We start from the raw sequence: 21,052 nt of genomic DNA, 5'->3' as shown, positions 1-21,052 counted from the left end.
ATGTCCAGACTACTGATATTGGCCCTGTGTGTGCTGCTCTTATCCACAATGACACCCAGCTCAGAGGCCGGACATGGTCAAGGAGGAGGTGGTGGAGGCAATGAAGGGGTTTTGGGTGGAGGCCTCCAAAGAAGCTGGAGAAAAAAATCTGAAAAAAATCAGCTTTCATTCGGGTACGGTAGTGGATATGGTGGAGGAGGAGGAGGGGGCAGGCACAGTCCCAGATAAGGTTTCCAAAAAAAAGGAAACATTAAAACATGATTTTACTCAGGGTTGAGAATGTTTTTTTATAGTTAGAAAATTATCCCAAAAATGTCTTTGTTTTTACTTCTTTTTGGCGGTAAAAGTTAAATATCCACATTGACCAAAACATAAACATCTGTATTGACCTCCCATATCTGGATGAAATATTTTGGTCTTGCCTTGTCACACAGACCTATGACAGTAGTGATGTAAATTCTGTCTCTTTTTAGACAGCCGCTTCTTTTGGCTCGGCCCGGCTCTTTCAGCTCCCAAGTGTCTTGATGTGTGTCCAAATCATGTGTATTGTGTAAAATGAATTAGGAATGTAAAAAAATGATTCGAATTGATTTATTTAAAACCTCAATGAAAAGTTACAAAAGATAAATAATATAAAATATAATACATAAACAAAGACCCATCGCAGTAGTAGTAGGTCACACTCCCAATCTTTCCCAAGGACTTCTGGACAGCTGCCAAACCCCACTTTCTAATTTTGTCGATTTAGGATTTGAGAATAAATAAATCAACCCTTTGGAGAGCTACTTGAAAAGTGGTTAGGAGCTACTGGTAGCTCATGAGCTACTGGTTGGAGACCCCTGACTTACCATGTATGAACGAGTGGTAACGTAAGTCAATGTTTACTTCATCGTGCAGACGATTTCGTCACAATATCAATAGTGGAAATGTGGCTATTACACGTTTTTTGCAGGACTACCTGTATTTAAAAAAACAGGCGTAGACACAGTTTGTGGTGAAAAAGGCTTTTAGCATCTCCGGACATCAGTAAGCTTGTCATTTGCATGCAACAATCTCTTCGCCAAGAGTGACATTTGCAGGCAAATGAATTACTTTGTAAACGAACATCCCTAAACATGCAAGGGTGGGAATGCATGGAGGAACATCTGAGAAAAGAGTCAACCACATGACTGGTGACAATATTTGTGTGATAACGATGAGATGTTGGCATCTCAGCTTGGGTCCAACACATTAATATTCCATTAGTCAAACTGAAAACCGAATGTGTTTCATCATTGGCCAATTCAAGTATAAAGTCAACATTAGAACTGGTATAAAGTCGTAGTGTCAGTGGTACACCATCTTTCTGCTCACTCAACACCAACGTGTGGAGGGAAGCAGTGAGTGGAGCATCATCTCAGCAACTTTGTTTTCTACACAAACTGGTAAGATCACGTAGGCCAAGATCACATTCTCGAGTTAAAATGAACAATCAGTTAGCGGCTCAAAATTTATCGGATGGTTGAAACCACAATAATGTTCAGTTCTGAGGTATTAATGCAACATTATCTTATTGTTATTGGGGTAATAGTTTGCTGTGATGCACTGCACGAAGAGACGTTTCTAATATTTTGCCCTTACAGGTAAACAATCATGTCCAGACTGATGACATTGGCCCTGTGTGTGTTTCTCTTATCCACAATGACACCCAGCTCTGGGCCCAGGCCTGAGGTCTGAATCACGAACATCATGATGGAGGCGACAGAGGTGGTTGGAGTCGGAGAGGTGGCAGAAGCAGCTCTGCAAAAAAAACACGCATATCTGTGTAGCCGGTCTAGCCGACCCTCTCTTGTCTCACTGGGATAAAACGGGGATCACCGCTGTTTTGCCACTGGAGCAGGATTTATTTGGAACCAGCTGTGTGAATAAAATAAAATCAGTACAGCAACTCGTCTGGATTTCAACAGGTACACCTCTCTCCTCAGCGGGATCTCGCGCCGTCTCAGTTAATGCACGTTTCTATAAATTCGCATAATTCATTCAACGTAACATTTGGAAACACAAATACCTTTCAATGTTTGTCTGATTGTATAGTTCAAAATTTTTGCTTGTGCATTCTGGCAACAAGGTTCCTTAAAATACATTTTTACATTCAACAGTGGCAATTTTTATGTTTTATCATGAACATTATAACATAAATGAACAAAAAACCATGAGCTCACATACCTGTGTGAATAAAATAAAATCAGTACAGCAACTCGTCTGGATTTCAACAGGCACACCTCTAAAAGAAAGACGAGAAGCATGCAAAGTGCATGAGAAACCCCGCACATGCTCTTCTCTTAGCCTAGCTTAACATCGGTAACTAGCATGTGGATACCGCTACTGTATGTTACATAAAGTGCCTCAAAAAGTCAGCACAAAGCACACCTTGTTTTCATACAATGCATGTGAGCTTAACAATACAAATGTATACAACTCATGAATGTTTTTTTACTGTGTTTTAGCTCTGAAGACAAGAGCGACTATATGAACTTACCTCTCCTCAGCGGGATCTCGCGCCGTCTGAGGAGAGTACTGCGAAACTACAGGGAGTGCCTTTCTTACAGGAAGTCACCAAAATAAAACAAATTTCAAAATAAAATGACAATATACGTAAAATAAATAATTCAACATGAAAATGATATGACAAAATGAAAATTGTCCAATTGTCCAACATTGTCCAATCTGGGTGAAGGAGTTGGACCAGCAGCAAAGGGAGCCATCACAGAAGCCACTCTGAGGTCTGCCCGTGGGTATGGCTATGGTAGAGGATATAGGCGACATATGGCGGGGGGAAGTTTGGACATTTCGAAGGGCCCTTGACAGACAGAGGTTCCAAAAGTTATTTAAATAAAGTTTCTAATATTTAAATATCATTTGTTGCCAAGTTTTAATGTGGTCCTCTCTGTCCGTATCTGTACTGACCTGTCCACCTTCAAGACTCATTTCCTTTATTGTACATTGTATTAATTTCATTGCTTGCTTTATAAAGTAAGCAGAGAGTATAGGATTATTATGATTCCATCATTTGACAAGTCCACATTAGAACAGGTATTAAAGTCTTACTGTCAGTGGTACAGCATCTTTCTGTTCATTCCACCGCCAACGTGCCGCTTCAGCATCACAGGAACATGTACACGTCGGTTCACTGAGGATTGAAGCAAAGCAAAAAAATCCTTCACTGACGGAAGAGTTGTGAAGGCGTGCCAGAGCCATGAGCCGATTGGTTTGTGGGAAATTTGAATGAAGAGATCTGACCTATTTTGACCTAATTTGTTAATTAACATGGGTCTTTGTAATATATTTTTGTTGCTGTTCATTAAGGTTTAAATACATCCATTTAAGTAATACATTTCAGATGGCTCATATGGTTAGGCTCTCTTAAAACAGCCAAATGTATCATCAGTCATTAGGATGTGAAGGTGGGGCGGAAAAAAAGTCAAACATTTAAGAAAAACTGGTGGCTGGTAAAAATTTGTTATGTAATGATGACACCTGAGCATCTCATTAATATGACATTAACCATGCTCAGAAGAAAATATTGATATAATACTCCATCATTGGCAAATTCAAGTGTTAAGTCAACATTAGAACAGGTATTTAAGTCTTACTGTCAGTGGTAGAGCATCTTTCTACTCACTCCAACGATGAACTGAGTGGAGCATCATCTCAGCGACTTTGTTTTCTCCACAAATTGGTAAGATCACGTAGGCCAAGATCACATTCTGGAATTACAATGAAACTATTGATCCGCTAGCAGCTCAAAATTTACCAGATGACTGAAACGATAAACTTTTGATGTATTTTAGGTATTAACGTGGTAATAGTTTTTCAGTGATGTACTACTGCACTGAGAGCTGTTTCTAATATTTTTCCCTTACAGGTAAACAATCATGTCCAGACTGCTGACATTGGCCCTGTGTGTGCTGCTCTTATCCACAATGACACCCGGCTCAGAGGCCAGACATGGTCAGGGCGGTGAAATCTACAAAAGGGGTTCGGTTAGAGGAGGCGGGAGCAGTTTTGGAAACAGACTGCCCATTTCAGTGAACGGTGGATACAGGGGAGACAATGACAATGACCAGCTCAGAGGCCGGACAAGGTCAAGGAGGAGGTGGTGGAGGCAATGAACGGGCTTTGGGTGTAAGCCTCCAGAGAAGCTCTGAAAAAGAGCCGCCCCTTATCGGGAACAGTGGCCATGGTGGAAGAAGAACGAGGAAGTTTCCAAGAAGGATTCCTCCCCAAAAAAGCAAACATTAAAACATGATTTTACTCAGGGTTGAGAATGTTTTTTTATAGTTAGAAAATGATCATAAACAATGTCTTTGTTTTTACTTCTTTTTGGCGGTAAAAGTTAAATATCCACATTGACCAAAACATAAACATCTGTATTGACCTCCCATATCTGGATGAAATATTTTGGTCTTGCCTTGTCACACAGACCTATGACAGTAGTGATGTAAATTCTGTCTCTTTTTAGACAGCCGCTTCTTTTGGCTCGGCCCAGCTCTTTCAGCTCCCAAGTGTCTTAATGTGTGTCCAAATCATGTGTATTGTGTAAAATGAATTAGGAATGTAAAAAAATGATTGGAATTGATTTATTTAAACCCTCAATGAACAGTTACAAAAAATAAATAATATTATATAATACAAAAACCCGTCGCAATAGACATCGAGATAAGGTTAACATTAACATAACAACACGAATTATACATTTCTACATATTTCACTCACACGCACGCCTGATTAGCATCACTCATTTACTCCGAGCGGGAGCAACAGAAACGTGAAAGTAGCAAAACATAGAGCCTCTTGCCAGGAAAACAACTTTACTCACATCTGGCTTGTCGAAACTGGATAATAAACAGGATAGTATGTCAAAAATGTCAAAAATCTAGATATTACTGAATACTTAATGCCATTTTATAACAAATACACTTAAATAGAAACTACTATATGGTGTTTCTTAGTTAGCATAGCAACACAGTCGGTCTCTTGGCATCGAGGCAACACTCGTTAACTGTAATACAGTCTCCAATACACTCATACACATCACAAAAACACTCAACATTGTACTCACACGTCATAGACAAAACTAGCAAACTAATATTTTCATTACCTGTGGATTAACAGAGAGGGGACCACATTAGCACATGTGCCTTGCTCCTTTATTTCTGACCTGCGCATGGGAAGAGCGTACACGCATGGGCTCTCCAATTGATCAACAATTGGAGCCAGATCGCCACCTACTGGCAAAACTGTGTAACTGACCCTCAACATATGAACAGAGTTGTTCAATAGAAAACAAAAAATAGAGGGGGTGTCTGTTAACACAATAACAAAAGATGCGGCATTCAAACGATTACAAGAGCATGGAGGAACAGCTGAGAAAAGAGTCAACCACATGACTGGTGACAATATTTGTGTAATGACAATGAGATGTTGGCATCTCAGCTTGGGTCCAACACATTAATATTCCATTAGTCAAACTGAAAACCGAATGTGGTTCATCATTGGCCAATTCAAGTATAAAGTCAACATTAGAACTGGTATAAAGTCGTAGTGTCAGTGGTACACCATCTTTCTGCTCACTCAACACCAACGTGTGGAGGGAAGAAGTGAGTGGAGCATCATCTCAGCATCTTTGTTTTCTACACAAACTGGTAAGATCACGTAGGCCAAGATCACATTCTAGAATTAAAATGATCCATCAGTCAGCAGCTCAAAATTTATCGGATGGTTGAAACCACAATAATGTTCAGTTCTGAGGTATTAATGCAACATTATCTTACTGTTACTGGGGTAATAGTTTGCTGTGATGCACTGTACTGAGAGCTGTTTTTAATATTTTTCCCTTACAGGTAAACAATCATGTTGAGACTGCTGACATTGGCCCTGTGTGTGCTGCTCTTATCCACAATGACACCCAGCTCAGAGGCCGTACATGGTCAAGGAGGAGGTGGTGGAGGCAATGAAGGGGCTTTGGGTGGAGGCCTCCAGAGAAGCTCTGAAAAAAAGCCGCTCCCTTTCGGGTATGGTAGAGGAGGTGATGGAGAGAAGAGACGTGGTTGGAGTCTACATGGCAGGAGCAGTTCTGCAAAAAAAACACGCATATCTGGAGTATTGGCCAATCTGGGTGAAGGAGTTGGACCAGCAGCAAAGGGAGCCATCACAAAAGCCACTCTGAGGTCTGCCCGTGGGTATGGCTATGGTAGAGGATATAGGCGCCATATGGCGGGGGGAAGTTTGGACATTTCGAAGGGCCCTTGACAGACAGAGGTTCCAAAAGTTATTTAAATAAAGTTTCTAATATTTATATATCATTAGTTGCCAAGTTTTTAATGTGGCCCTCTCTGTCCGTATCTGTACTGACCTGTCCACCTTCAAGACTCATTTCCTTTATTGTACATTGTATTGATTTCATTGCTTGCTTTATAAAGTAAGCAGAGAGTATAGGATTATTATGATTCCATCATTTGACAAGTCCACATTAGAACAGGTATTAAAGTCTTACTGTCAGTGGTACAGCATCTTTCTGTTCATTCCACCGCCAACGTGCCGCTTCAGCATCACAGGAACATGTACACGTCGGTTCACTGAGGATTGAAGCAAAGCAAAAAAATCCTTCACTGACGGAAGAGTTGTGAAGGCGTGCCAGAGCCATGAGCCGATTAGTTTGTGGGAAATTTGAATGAAGAGATCTGACCTATTTTGACCTAATTTGTTAATTAACATGGGTCTTTGTAATATATTTTTGTTGCTGTTCATTAAGGTTTAAATACATCCATTTAAGTAACACATTTCATATGGCTCATATTGTTAGGCTCTCTTAAAAGAGCCAAATGTATCATCAGTCATTAGGATGTGAAGGTGGGGCGGAAAAAAAAAGTCAAACATTTAACAAAAAATGTTGGCTGGTAAAAATGTGTTATGTAATGATGACACCTTAGCATCTCATTAATATGACATTATATATATGAACATATTGATATAATACTCCATCATTGGCAAATTCAAGTCTTAAGTCAACATTAGAACAGGTATTTAAGTCTTACTGTCAGTGGTAGAGCATCTTTCTGCTCACTCCAACGCCAAAGTGTTGCTTCAGTATCAGCCTGTGGAAGGGATGAACTGAGTGGAGCATCATCTCAACGACTTTGTTTTCTACACAAATTGGTAAGATCACGTAGGCCAAGATCACATTCTGGAATTACAATGAAACTATTAATCCATGAGCAGCTCAAAATTTACCAGATGATTGAAACGATAAACTTTTGAGGTATTTTAGGTTTTAATGAGCTAATAGTTTTTCAGGGATGTACTACTGCACTGAGAGCTGTTTCTAATATTTTGCCCTTACAGGTAAACAATCATGTCCAGACTGATGACATTGGCCCTGTGTGTGCTGCTCTTATCCACAATGACACCCGGCTTAGAGGCCAGACATGGTCAAGGCGGTGAAATCGACAGAAGGGGTTCGGTTAGAGGAGCCGGGAGCAGTTCTGGAAACAGACTGCCCATTCCAGTGAACGATGGATACAGGGGAGGGCGCGCAACGAGGGCGAGGGCAGACAGGCCAATTCCAAAGGCCCCTGACCAACAGAAAAATTAAAATATAATTTTATTATCTTGGTTGAGAATGTTTTTGGTCTCACTTTTCAATAAAGTAAACAAAAATGTAGTAGTTACTGAAGAACAAATGAATAACTAATGAGTAGTGGTTAGGGTTAGGTCAGTTCCTCATTAACTACTGTCATTTTGTGTATTTTATTTGAAAGTGTTACCATGTTTCTCAACTACACAATCTTTATAAAATGCTGATGAAAAAGCAAAGTATTTGTTTTTGTTTTTAATTGTTTTTGTCAGTAAAAGTACAATATCCAAATTGCCATGTTTGCCATGTTTTAATGTGCACCTCTCGTTGAATTTGCCTGGAACTGTTCTTGGACACACACAGGAGAAAGTGACAATCATGTTTTCAAAATGTAACTTGGCAAAAGAAAAAAACTTTTTTCACCCATGAGGCCACCTTAGTACTTACACAGCCATGCAAGCTTAGAAGTCATTAAAATGTGAAGGTGGGGTGGGGAAAATGTTGTTAGCAAACATTTGTGAAAGCATTAATCATCCCGGTGGCTGGTAAAATGAGTTATGTAATGATGACACCTTAGCTTCTCAGCTTAGTCAAAAATATTAATGCTCAGAACAGAATATTATTAATATGATATTCCAACATTGGCCAGTATTAAGTCAATATTAAGTATTAAGTCAACATTAGAGCAGGTATTAAAGTCTTACTGTCAGTGGTAGAACATCTTTCTGCTCACTCCAACGCCAACGTGCATCATCTCAACTGCTTTGTTTTCTCCTCCAACTGGTAAGATCACGTAGACCAGGGATCACATTCAGGAATTAAAATTAAACTATCAATTAGTTAATAATTTTCAGTTTTGAAGTATTAATATAACAATTATTGTTATGGTGCTGTTTCTAATATTTTGCCCTTACAGGTAAACAATCATGTCCATACTGCTGATATTGGCCCTGTGTGTGCTGCTCTTATCCACAATGACACCCAGCTCAGAGGCCGGACAAGGTCAAGGAGGAGGTGGTGGAGGCTATGAAAAGGCTTTGGGTGGAGGCCTCAAGAGAAGCTCTGAAAGAAAGCCGCCCCCTATAGGGTACCATGTAGGAGGTGGTGGAGGAAGAGGAGGGAGCAGGCGCAGTCCCAGATAAGATTAAAAAAGAAAAACAGTAAACATTAAAACGTGATTTTACTTGAGAATTTTACTTGGGTTGAGAATCTTTTTTTATTATTCAAAAATGATCCAAAACAATCTCTTTTTTTTACTTCTTTTTGGCCATAAAACTTAAATATCCACATTGACCAAAACATAAACATCTGTATTGACCTCCCATATCTGGATGAAATATTTTGGTCTTCCTTGTCACACAGACCTATGACAGTAGTGATGTAAATTCTGTCTCTTTTTGGACAGCCGCTTCTTTTGGCTCAGCCCGGCTCTTTCAGCTCCCAAGTGTCTTAATGTGTGTCCAAATCATGTGTATTGTGTAAAATGAATTAGGAATGTCAAAAAATGATTGGAATTGATTTATTTAAATCCTCAATGAAGTTAGTTAGTTACAAAATCAGTTACAAAAGATAAATAATATAAAATACAATACATAAACAAAGACCCATCGCAGTAGTAGTAGGTCACACTCCCAATCTTTCCCAAGGACTTCTGGACAGCTGCCGAACCCCACTTTCTAATTTTGTCGATTTAGGATTTGATCAACCCTTTAGAGAGCTACTTGAAAAGTGGTTAGGAGCTACTGGTAGCTCATGAGCTACTGGTTGGAGACCCCTGACTTACCATGTATGAACGAGTGGTAACGTAAGTCTGTGTTTACTTCACAGCGCAGACAATTTCGGCACAACATCAATAGTGGAAATGTGGCTATTACCCATTTTTTGCAGGACTACCTGTATTTAAAAAACAGGCGTAGACACAGTTTGTGGTGAAAAAGGCTTTTAGCATCTCCGGACATCAGTAAGCTTGTCATTTGCATGCAACAATCTCTTCGCCAAGAGTGACATTTGCAGGCAAATGAATTACTCTGTAAAAGAACTTCCATAAACATGCAAGGGTGGGAAAGCATGGAGGAACATCTGATAAAAGAGTCAACCACATGACTGGTGACAATATTTGTGTAATAACGATGAGATGTTGGAATCTCAGCTTGGGTCCAACACATTAATATTCCATTAGTCAAACTGAAAACCGAATGTGTTTCATCATTGGCCAATTCAAGTATAAAGTCAACATTAGAACTGGTATAAAGTCGTAGTGTCAGTGGTACACCATCTTTCTGCTCACTCAACACCAACGTGTGGAGGGAAGAAGTGAGTGGAGCATCATATCAGCATCTTTGTTTTCTAGACAAACTGGTAAGATCACGTAGGCCAAGATCACATTCTGGAGTTAAAATGAACAATCAGTTAGCAGCTCAAAATTTATCGGATGGTTGAAACCACAATAATGTTCAGTTCTGAGATATTAATGCAACATTATTTTACTGTTATTGGGGTAATAGTTTGCTGTGATGCACTGCACGAAGAGACGTTTCTAATATTTTGCCCTTACAGGTAAACAATCATGTCCAGACTGATGACATTGGCCCTGTGTGTGCTGCTCTTATCCACAATGACACCCAGCTCTGGGCCCAGGCCTCGAGGTCTGAAACACGAACATCATGATGGAGGCGACAGAGGTGGTTGGAGTCTGAGAGGTGGCAGAAGCAGTTCTGCAAAAAAACATGCATATCTGGAACATTGTCCAATCTGGGTGAAGGAGTTGGACCAGCAGCAAAGGGAGCCATCACAGAAGCCACTCTGAGGTCTGCCCATGGGTATGGCTATGGTGGAGGGCATAGGCGCCGTATGGCAGGGGGAAGTTTGGACAATTCGAAGGGCCCTTGACAGACAGAGGTTCCAAAAGTTATTTTAATAAAGTTTCTAATATTTAAATATAATTTGTTGCCAAGTTTTAATGTGGCCCTCTCTGTCCGTATCTGTACTGACCTGTCCACCTTCAAGACTCATTTCCTTTATTGTACATTGTATTAATTTCATTGCTTGCTTTATAAAATAAGCAGAGAGTATAGGATTATTATTATTCCATCATTTGACAAGTCCACATTAGAACAGGTATTAAAGTCTTACTGTCAGTGGTACAGCATCTTTCTGTTCATTCCACCGCCAACGTGCCGCTTCAGCATCACAGGAACATGTACACGTCGGTTCACTGAGGATTGAAGCAAAGCAAAAAAATCCTTCACTGACGGAAGAGTTGTGAAGGCGTGCCATGGGTTATCCATGCGCCGTGAGATGAGCCGATTAGTTTGTGGGAAATTTGAATGAAGAGATCTGACCTATTTTGACCTAATTTGTTAATTAACATGGGTCTTTGTAATATATTTTTGTTGCTGTTCATTAAGGTTTAAATACATCCATTTAAGTAACACATTTCATATGGCTCATATTGTTAGGCTCTCTTAAAAGAGCCAAATGTATCATCAGTCATTAGGATGTGAAGGTGGGGCGGAAAAAAAGTCAAACATTTAAGAAAAACTGGTGGTTGGTAAAAATGTGTTATGTAATGATGACACCTGAGCATCTCATTAATATGACATTAACCATGCTCAGAAGAAAATATTGATATAATACTCCATCATTGGCAAATTCAAGTGTTAAGTCCACATTAGAACAGGTATTAAAGTCTTACTGTCAGTGGTAGAGCATCTTTCTACTCACTCCAACGATGAACTGAGTGGAGCATCATCTCAGCGACTTTGTTTTCTACACAAATTGGTAAGATCACGTAGGCCAAGATCACATTCTGGAATTACAATGAAACTATTAATCCTTTGGCAGCTCAAAATTTACCAGACTTTTGAGGTATTTTAGGTATTAACGTGGTAATAGTTTTTCAGTGATGTACTACTGCACTGAGAGCTGTTTCTAATATTTTTCCCTTACAGGTAAACAATCATGTCCAGACTGATGACATTGGCCCTGTGTGTGCTGCTCTTATCCACAATGACACCCGGCTTAGAAGCCAGACATGGTCAAGGCGGTGAAATCGACAGAAGGGGTTCGGTTAGAGGAGGCGGGAGCAGTTTTGGAAACAGACCGCCCATTTCAGTGAACGGTGGATTCAGGAGGGCGCGCAACAAAGGCGAGGGCAGACAGGCCAATTCCAAAGGCCCTTGACCAACAGAAAAATTAAAATATCATTTTATTATCTTGGTTGAGAATGTTTTTGGTCTCACTTTTCAATAAATTAAACAAAAATGTAGTAGTTACTGAAGAACATATGAATAACTAATAAGTAGTGGTTAGGGTTAGGTCAGTTCCTCATTAACTACTGTCATTTTGTGTATCTTATTTGAAAGTTTTACCATGTTTCTCAACTATACAGTAGTTATAAAATGCTCATCAAAAAGCAAAGTCTTTGTTTTTGTTTTTAATTGTTTTTGTCAGTAAAAGTCCAATATCCACATTGCCATGTTTGCCATGTTTTAATGTGCACCTCTGGTTGAATTTGCCTGGAACTGCTCTTGCACAAACACAGGAGAAAGTGACAATCATGTTTTCAAAATGTAACTTGGCAAAAAAAAAAAAAAAAGTGCTGTATTGTAAACTTCTTAGCCTTATTTCTTTTGTTTTTGCTTGTGTTTGTTTCCTCCAATTAAACAAGTGGAACAGTACAGTATATCCAGTTTGGGATGCCAGGCTAATGTATCTGTACACTGTAACTCAGAGACTGTACAAAGAGGAGTGGGGCCTCTTCAGTCAAAAGGTCCCATTGGGTGCAAAAGACTATATTTTGTGGGCGGAACCCCTTTTGTGGAGCAGTGATTAAAAATTGGTGTCTCAGAGGTCCCATGGTAGCGTACTGGAAGTGTGTTAGCCAGAATCTAGCCTTGATGCTGGAATTTAGACAGTTTAAAGTAAGCCCTACTGGGAGAGAGCGACCACCAGAAAAAGCAACATAACACACAAGCAATGATGTGCAGTCAGTGATTCTTGGCTGCAGTGCTTCCAGTAGTGTATGTAAAGGTTATATATTTAGGTTATATATTTTTTTGTCCAATTCGTTTTCAGCTTCTATGCGTTGCCATTTATACGGCAACGCAATGCAACGCAACGCAATGAAATAAGCAAACTGTAATGCAAGCAAACTCACAGGGCGTGACAGTACCCCCACCCACAAGAACGGATCCCATACGTCCTAAAATCCAAACTCAAAAGAGGAGTGGATGGTGGGAGGACAGGTGGTGGGTCGCTGTATTTGTATGTACACTGAAACCTTTTTTCACCCATAAGGCCGCCTTAGCACTTACACAGCCATGCAAGCTTAGACGTCATTAAGATGGTTAGCAAACATTTGTGAAAGCATTAATCATCCCGGTGGTTGGTAAGATGAGTTATGTAATGATGACACCTTAGCATCTCATCTTAGTCAAAAATATTAATGCTCAGAACAGAATATTATTAATATGATATTCCATCATTGGCCAGTATTAAGTCAATATTAAGTATTAAGTCAACATTAGAGCAGGTATTAAAGTCTTACTGTCAGTGGTAGAACATCTTTCTGCTCACTCCAACGCCAACGTGCATCATCTCAACTGCTTTGTTTTCTCCTCCAACTGGTAAGATCACGTAGACCAGGGATCACATTCTGAAATTAAAATGAAACTATCAATCAGTTAATAATGTTCAGTTTTTAGGTATTAATATAACAATATGTTATTGTTATGGTGCTGTTTCTAATATTTTTCCCTTACAGGTAAACAATCATGTCCAGACTGCTGATATTGGCCCTGTGTGTGCTGCTCTTATCCACAATGACACCCAGCTCAGAGGCCGGACATGGTCAAGGAGGAGGTGGTGGAGGCTATGAAAAGGCTTTGGGTGGAGGCTTCCAGAGAAGCTCTGAAAAAAAGCCGCCCCCAAGAGGGTACCATGGAGGAGGTAGTGAAGGAGGAGGAGGAGGAGGAGGAGGAGGAGGAGGACGGAGCAGGCGCAGTCCCAAATAAGGTTTCAAAAAAACAATAAACATTAAAACATGATTTTACTCAGGGAATCGAGAATCGAGAATCTTTTTTTATTGTTCGAAAATGATCCAAAACACATTAATATTCCATTAGTCAAACTGAAAAAATAATGTGGTTCATCATTGGCCAATTCAAGGATAAAGTCAACATTAGAACAGGTATAAAGTCGTAGTGTCAGTGGTACACCATCTTTCTGCTCACTCAACACCAACGTGTGGAGGGAAGAAGTGAGTGGAGCATCATCTCAGCAACTTTGTTTTCTACACAAACTGGTAAGATCACGTAGGCCAAGATCACATTCTGGAGTTAAAATTATCCATCAGTCAGCAGCTCCAAATTTAGCAGATGGTTGAAACGACAATAATGTTCAGTTCTGAGGTATTAATGTAACATTATCTTACTGTTATTGGGGTAATAGCTTGCCGTGATGCACTGCACTGAGAGCTGTTTCTAATATTTTTCCCTTACAGGTAAACAATCATGTCCAGACTGATGACATTGGCCCTGTGTGTGCTGCTCTTATCCACAATGACACCCAGCTCAGAGGCCAGTCATGGTCAAGGTGGTGACATCCACAAAAGGGATTCGACTGGAGGAGGCGGAAGCAGATCTACAAAAAGACTGCTCACTTTAAGGAACGGTGGCTACAGTGGAGGATATGGTTGAGAGAGTGCAACAGGGACGGGGGCAGTCAGGGCAATTCCAAAGGCCCCTGACAGACAGAAAAAAGTAGTTATCGATATTGAGTATTAAGTCAACATTAGAGCAGGTATTAAAGTCTTACTGTCAGTGGTAGAGCATCTTTCTGCTCACTCCAACGCCAACGTGCATCATCTCAACTGCTTTGTTTTCTCCTCCAACTGGTAAGATCACGTAGACCAGGGATCACATTCAGGAATTAAAATGAAACTATCAATTCAGTTTTGAGGTATTAAGATAAGATAAAATGTGCCTTTATTCGTCCCTCAGTGGGGAAATTTGTATTGCACAGCAGCGTACAAGAGTACAGAATCAGTTAAGCAGTACAAAATACACAATATAAAAAAATAAACAATATAAACAACCCAATTATTAACAAAATCAACAGTTTTACCCAGAGTTATATACTCTATATAGTTATAAGTACAGTATGCAGATAATATGAAACGGGATGAAATATAGGACCAGTCTATACACTATGAGATCCTGCTAGTGAGTTAATATGAGGCATTATAGAAATACTTCCCATAGAAATTAATATATTGCATTTAGAGCCTTAATATTGCACGTGGAGGTTGATCAGATATTGCACAGTGAATGGAGTCTGGAGTAACTATACTGGATATAAAAAACAAAGTATTGCACAGATGTACCTAGTGGTGTAGAAGTCTATTGGGAGCAGTGCTGGTTGTACAGCCTGACAGCTGCAGGAAGAAAGGACCTGCAATATCGCTCCTTCACACACTTGGGGTGAAGCAGTCTATCGCTGAAGGAGCTCTCTAGTGCTGACAAAGTGTCCTGCAGGGGGTGGGAGTCGTTCTCCAAAATGGATGATAGCTTAGCCAACATCCTCCTCTCTCCCACCACTTCCACTGGGTCAAGGGGGCAACCCAGGGCAGTATATAACAGTATGTTATTGTTATGGTGCTGTTTCTAATATTTTGCCCTTACAGGTAAACAATCATGTCCAGACTGCTGATATTGGCCCTGTGTGTGCTGCTCTTATCCACAATGACACCCAGCTCAGAGGCCGTACATGGTCATGGAGGCAGTTGTGGAGGCAATGAAAGGGCTTTGGGTGGAAGCCTCCAGAGAAAATCTGCAAAAAAAAAACCGCTCCCTATTGAGAACAGTGGCCATGGTGGAAGAAGAGGTAGCAAGAGAGAAGAAGAGGTGGACTCCAGAAAAAGTGTGCAAAAAAAAAGTAAACATTAAAACATGATTTTACTCAGGATTGAGAATGTTTTTTATAGTTAGAAAATGATCCAAAACAATCTCTTTGTTTTGACTTCTTTTTGGTGGTAAAAGTTAAATATCCACATTGGCCAAAACGTAAACATCTGTATTGACCTCCCATATCTGGATGAAATATTTTGGTCTTGCCTTGTCACACAAACCTATGACAGTAGTGATGTAAATTCTGTCTCTTTTTAGACAGCCGCTTCTTTTGGCTCGGCCCGGCTCTTTCAGCTCCCAAGTGTCTTAATGTGTGTCCAAATCATGTATTTTGTGTAAAATGAATTAGGAATGTAAAAAAAGGATTGGAATTGATTTATTTAAATCCTCAATGAGCAGTGTCAAAAGATAAATAATATTATATTATACAAAAACAAAGACCCATCGCAGTAGTAGTAGGTCACACTCCCAAGCTTTCCCAAGGACTTCTGGACAGCTGCCGAACCCCACTTTATAATTTTGTCAATTTAGGATTTGATAATAAATAAATCAACCCTTTGGAGAGCTACTTGAAAAGTGGTAAGGAGCTACTGGTTGGAGACCCCTGACTTTCCATGTATGAACGAGTGGTAACGTAAGTCCGTGTTTACTTCATCATGCAGACAATTTTGGCATATCAATACTGCAAAAAGACCGCCCGCTTTAGGGAACGGTGGCTACAGTGGAGGACATGGTGGAGGGCACACAACAGGGGCGAATGGAGCAGTACAGTATATCCAGTTTGGAATGTGTCAGGTCTAAGCACCTTCAACATTTGTAAACAATGAAACGGAAGAAAGAAGACAACAGTTATCAATTTTACTTGTGAGGAGAACGGAAAATATGTATTCGGCATACAATCTCCAACCGCTCTGAGTACGTTGCCTCCCTTTTTATTTTCGTGGGGTGTTGGAAGTTACAAGTTACAAAGTTCACAATGCAGCCCTAAAGGACGGGGAAGTGGCAGTTGCAATGTGATGTGATCAAGCTTACACAAGCAAAACAGTTGATTGCATTTATGTATGATATGTATGATAAGAAAACAATTGGTGGACTTCGTCGTGCCTCTGTGTGCCGCTGTGGTCAGATGTTTTGTGTTAGCTCTTTACAATCTTGAGTGTCTTGTTCCATTCACACTCAGCAGAAGGCCAGCAGAAGGCCAGCAGAAGGCCAGCAGAAGGCCAGCAGAAGGCCAGCAGAAGGCCAGCAGAAGGCCAGCAGAAGGCCAGCAGAAGGCCAGCAGAAGGCCAGCAGAAGGCCAGCAGAAGGCCAGCAGGATACAGGGCACATACATATAATATTTAAATGTGTTCACAGTCAAATATATGATAACTTCAATGAACATTAACATATAATTTCCCTCCTGTTTATCATGTATTTGCACAAATTCTCACATCATTCCCTAACCTCTTCCTGTAGGCATTTTCAGCTAGGAAGTCACATTAATGAAACGATACATTTACACTCGGAAGGATATGCGGTACGTTTTGTCGCTTACTCATAGGATATGATAACTTCAATGAACATTAACTTATCAGGATGCCGGACTACAGAAACTGTACACTGTAACTCAGCGACTGTACAAAGAGGAGTGGGGCCTCTTAAGTCAAACGCTCCAATTGGGTGCACAAGACCCCTTTTGTGGAGCAGTGATTAAAGATTGGTGTCTCAGAGGTCCCATGGTAGTGTACTGGAAGTGTGTTAGCCAGAATCTAGCCTTGGTGCTGGAATTAAGACAGTTTAAAGTAAACCCTACTAGGACAGAGCGACCACCAGAAAAAGTAATGATGTGCAGTCAGTGATTCTTGGCTGCAGTGCTTCCAGTAGTGTATGCAAAGGTTATATCTTTTTTGGTCCAATTTGTTTTCAGCTTCTACGTGTTGCCATTTATTTGTCAACGCAACTCAACGCAACGCAATGAAATAAGCAAACTGTCACGCAAGCAAACACACAGAGCATGACAGTACCCCCACCCTCAAGAACGGATCCCAGACGTCCTAAAATCCAAATTCAAAAGAGGAGTGGATGGTGTGAGGACAGGTGGTGGGTCGCTGTATTTGTATGTACACTGAAACCTTTTTCACCTATAAGGCCACCTTAGCACTTACACAGCCATGCAAGCTTAGAAGTCATTAAAATTTGAAGGTGGGGTGGGGAAAATGTTGTTAGCAAACATTTGTGAAAGCATTAATCATCCCGGTGGTTGGTAAGATGAGTTATGTAATGATGACACCTTAGCATCTCAGCTTAGTCAAAAATATTAATGCTCAGAACAGAATATTATTAATATGATATTCCATTATTGGCCAGTATTAAGTCAATATTAGGTATTAAGTCAACATTAGAGCAGGTATTAAAGTCTTACTGTCAGTGGTAGAGCATCTTTCTGCTCACTCCAACGCCAACGTGCATCATCTCAACTGCTTTGTTTTCTCCTCCAACTGGTAAGATCACGTTGACCAGGGATCACATTCCGGAATTAAAATGAAACTATCAATCAGTTAATAATGTTCAGTTTTGAGGTATTAATATAACAATATGTTATTGTTATGGTGCTGTTTCTCATATTTTTCCCTTACAGGTAAACAATCATGTCCAGACTGCTGATATTGGCCCTGTGTGTGCTGCTCTTATCCACAATGACACCCAGCTCAGAGGCCGTACATGGTCAAGGAGGAGGTGGTGGAGGCAATGAAGGGGCTTTGGGTGGAGGCCTCCAGAGAAGCTGGACAAAAAAATCTGAAAAAAATCAGCTCGCTTTCGGGTACGGTGGAGGTGGATATGGTGGAGGAGGAGGAAGGAGCAGTCCCAGATAAGGTTTCCAAAAAAAAAGTAAACATTAAAACATGATTTTACTCAGGGTTGAGAATGTTTTTTTTTTATAGTTAGAAAATGATCCAAAACAATCTCTTTGTTTTTACTTCTTTTTGGCGGTAAAAGTTAAATATCCACATTGACCAAAACATAAACATCTGTATTGACCTCCCATATCTGGATGAAATATTTTGGTCTTGCCTTGTCACACAGACCTATGACAGTAGTGATGTAAATTCTGTCTCTTTTGAGACAGCCGCTTCTTTTGGCTCGGCCTGGCTCTTTCAGCTCCCAAGTGTCTTAATGTGTGTCCAAATCATGTGTATTGTGTAAAATGAATTAGGAATGTAAAAAAATGATTGGAATTGATTTATTTAAATCCTCAATGGACAGTTACAAAGGATAAATAATATTATATAGTATAAAAACAAAGACCCGTCGCAGTAGTAGTAGGTCACACTCCCAAGCTTTCCCAAGGACTTCTGAACAGCTGCCAAACCCCACTTTCTAATTTTGTCGATTTAGGATTTGAGAATAAATAAATCAACCCTTTGGAGAGCTACTTGAAAAGTGGTTAGGAGCTACTGGTAGCTCATGAGCTACTGGTTGGAGACCCCTGACTTACCATGTATGAACGAGTGGTAACGTAAGTCAATGTTTACTTCATCGTGCAGACGATTTCGTCACAATATCACCAGTGGAAATGTGGCTATTACACGTTTTTTGCAGGACTACCTGTATTTAAAAAAACAGGCATAGACACACAACTCCGGCCATCAGTGAGCTTGACATTTGCATGCACACAGGGAACAATCTCTTCGCCAAGAGTGACATTTGCAGGCAAATGAATTACTCTGTAAAATAACTTCCATAAGCATGCAAGGGTGGGAAAGCATGGAGGAACATCTGAGAAAAGAGTCAACCACACGACTGGTGACAATATTTGTCTAACTAGAAAATTCCCGCGGAAATTTTGATGGACTGGCCACCTGTGCTGTGAACCTCGGGCCCGGTGTGCCAACGGCTACCGCGGTAGCACCTAGCAAGAAAGCCTCAAGTGCGGAAAAGGTTGAAGCAGTCCCATAGTGTCCCTACATCATGCCATGTGTGTATTTGCCTTTAAATGTGAGTAAATTAGCTTAAATGCTAACATGCTAACAGTCGTCATGCTAGCACCTAGCAAGAGAGCCTCAAGTTTAGAAAGTGCCAAGGTTGTCCTATAACCTCCCTACATCATGCCATGTGTGTATTTGCCTTTAGACATGAGTAAATTAGCTTAAATGCTAACGTGCTAACGGCTACCATGCTAGCACCTAGCAAGAGGGCCTCAAGTTTAGAAAGTGCCAAGGTTGTCCTATAACCTCCCTACATCATGTCATGTGTGCATTTGCCTGTAGACATGAGTAAATTAGCTTAAATGCTAACATGCTAACGGCTACCATGCTAGCACCTAGCAAGAGGGCCTTATTTTAGAAACTGGCAAGGTTGTCCTATAACGTCCCTGCATCATGCATGTGTGTATTTGCCTTTAGACATGAGTAAATTAGCTTAAATGCTAACATGCTAACGGCTAACATGCTAGCACCTAGCAAGAGAGTTTCAAGTTTACAAAGTGCCAAGGTTGTCCTTCAACCTCCCTATATCATGCCATGTGTGTATTTGCCTTTAAATGTGAGTAAATTAGCTTAAATGCTAACATGCTAACAGTTATCATGCTAGCACATAGCAACAGACCCTCAAGTTTAGAAAGTGCCAAGCTTGTCCTATAACCTCCCTACATCATGCCATGTGTGTATTTGCCTTTAGACATGAGTAAATTAGCTTAAATGTTAACATGCTAACGGCTAACATGCTAGCACCTAGCAAGACAGCCTCAAGTTTAGAAACTGCCAAGGATGTCCTATAACGTCCCTGCATCATGCATGTGTTAATTTGCCTTCAAACATGAGCAAATTAGCTTCAATGCTAACATGCTAACAGTCATCATGGTAGCACCTAGCAAGAGAGTCCCAAGTTTAGAAAGTGCCAAGGTTGTCCTATAAACTCCCTACATCATGCCATGTGTGTATTTGCCTTTAGACATGAGTAAATTACCTTAAATGCTAACATGCTAACGGCTAACATGCTAGCACCTAGCAAGACAGCCTCAAGTTTAGAAACTACCAAGGTTGTCGTATAGCCTCCCCACATCATGTCATGTGTGTATTTGCCTTTAAACGTGAGTAAGTTAGCTTAAATGCTAACATGCTAACAATCATTATGCTAGCACCTAGCAAGAGAGCCTCAAGTTTAGAAAGTGCCAAGGTTGTCCTATAACCTCCCTACACCATGCCATATGTGTATTTGCCTGAAGACATGAGTAAATTAGCTTAAATGCTAACATGCTAACGGCTACCATGCTAGCTAGTTTCAAGTTTAGAAACTGCCAAGGTTGTCCTATAACCTCCCTACATCATGCCATGTGTGTATTTGCCTTTAAACGTGAGTAAATTAGCTTAAATGCTAACATGCTAACAGTCATTATGCTACCACCTAGCAAGAGAGCCTCAAGTTTAGAAAGTGCCAAGGATGTCCTATAACGTCCCCGCATCATGCATGTGTGTATTTGCCTTCAAACATGAGCAAAGTAGCTTAAATGCTAACATGCTAACAGTCATCAGGCTAGCACCTAGCAAGA

General features: G+C 40.4%; 1 long non-coding RNA gene across 1 annotated transcript; it reads right to left on the bottom strand.

The window, feature by feature from the left end:
* Positions 1-5,898: 5,898 nt before the first annotated feature.
* On the bottom strand, positions 5,899-8,644 carry LOC131128265 (uncharacterized). Its single transcript, XR_009129612.1, has 3 exons — positions 8,320-8,644; positions 6,536-6,617; positions 5,899-6,115 (listed from the first exon to the last, which is right to left on the bottom strand). It is a non-coding gene; the product is annotated as an uncharacterized LOC131128265 (long non-coding RNA).
* Between the last annotated feature and the right edge of the window lie 12,408 nt (positions 8,645-21,052).

Source organism: Doryrhamphus excisus, chromosome 4 (genome assembly GCF_030265055.1).
Source record: "Doryrhamphus excisus isolate RoL2022-K1 chromosome 4, RoL_Dexc_1.0, whole genome shotgun sequence".
In the NCBI taxonomy this organism is placed as follows: domain Eukaryota; kingdom Metazoa; phylum Chordata; class Actinopteri; order Syngnathiformes; family Syngnathidae; genus Doryrhamphus; species Doryrhamphus excisus.
The sequence above is the reverse complement of the archived record's forward strand: the minus strand, read 5'-3'. Positions and strand labels throughout refer to the sequence as shown.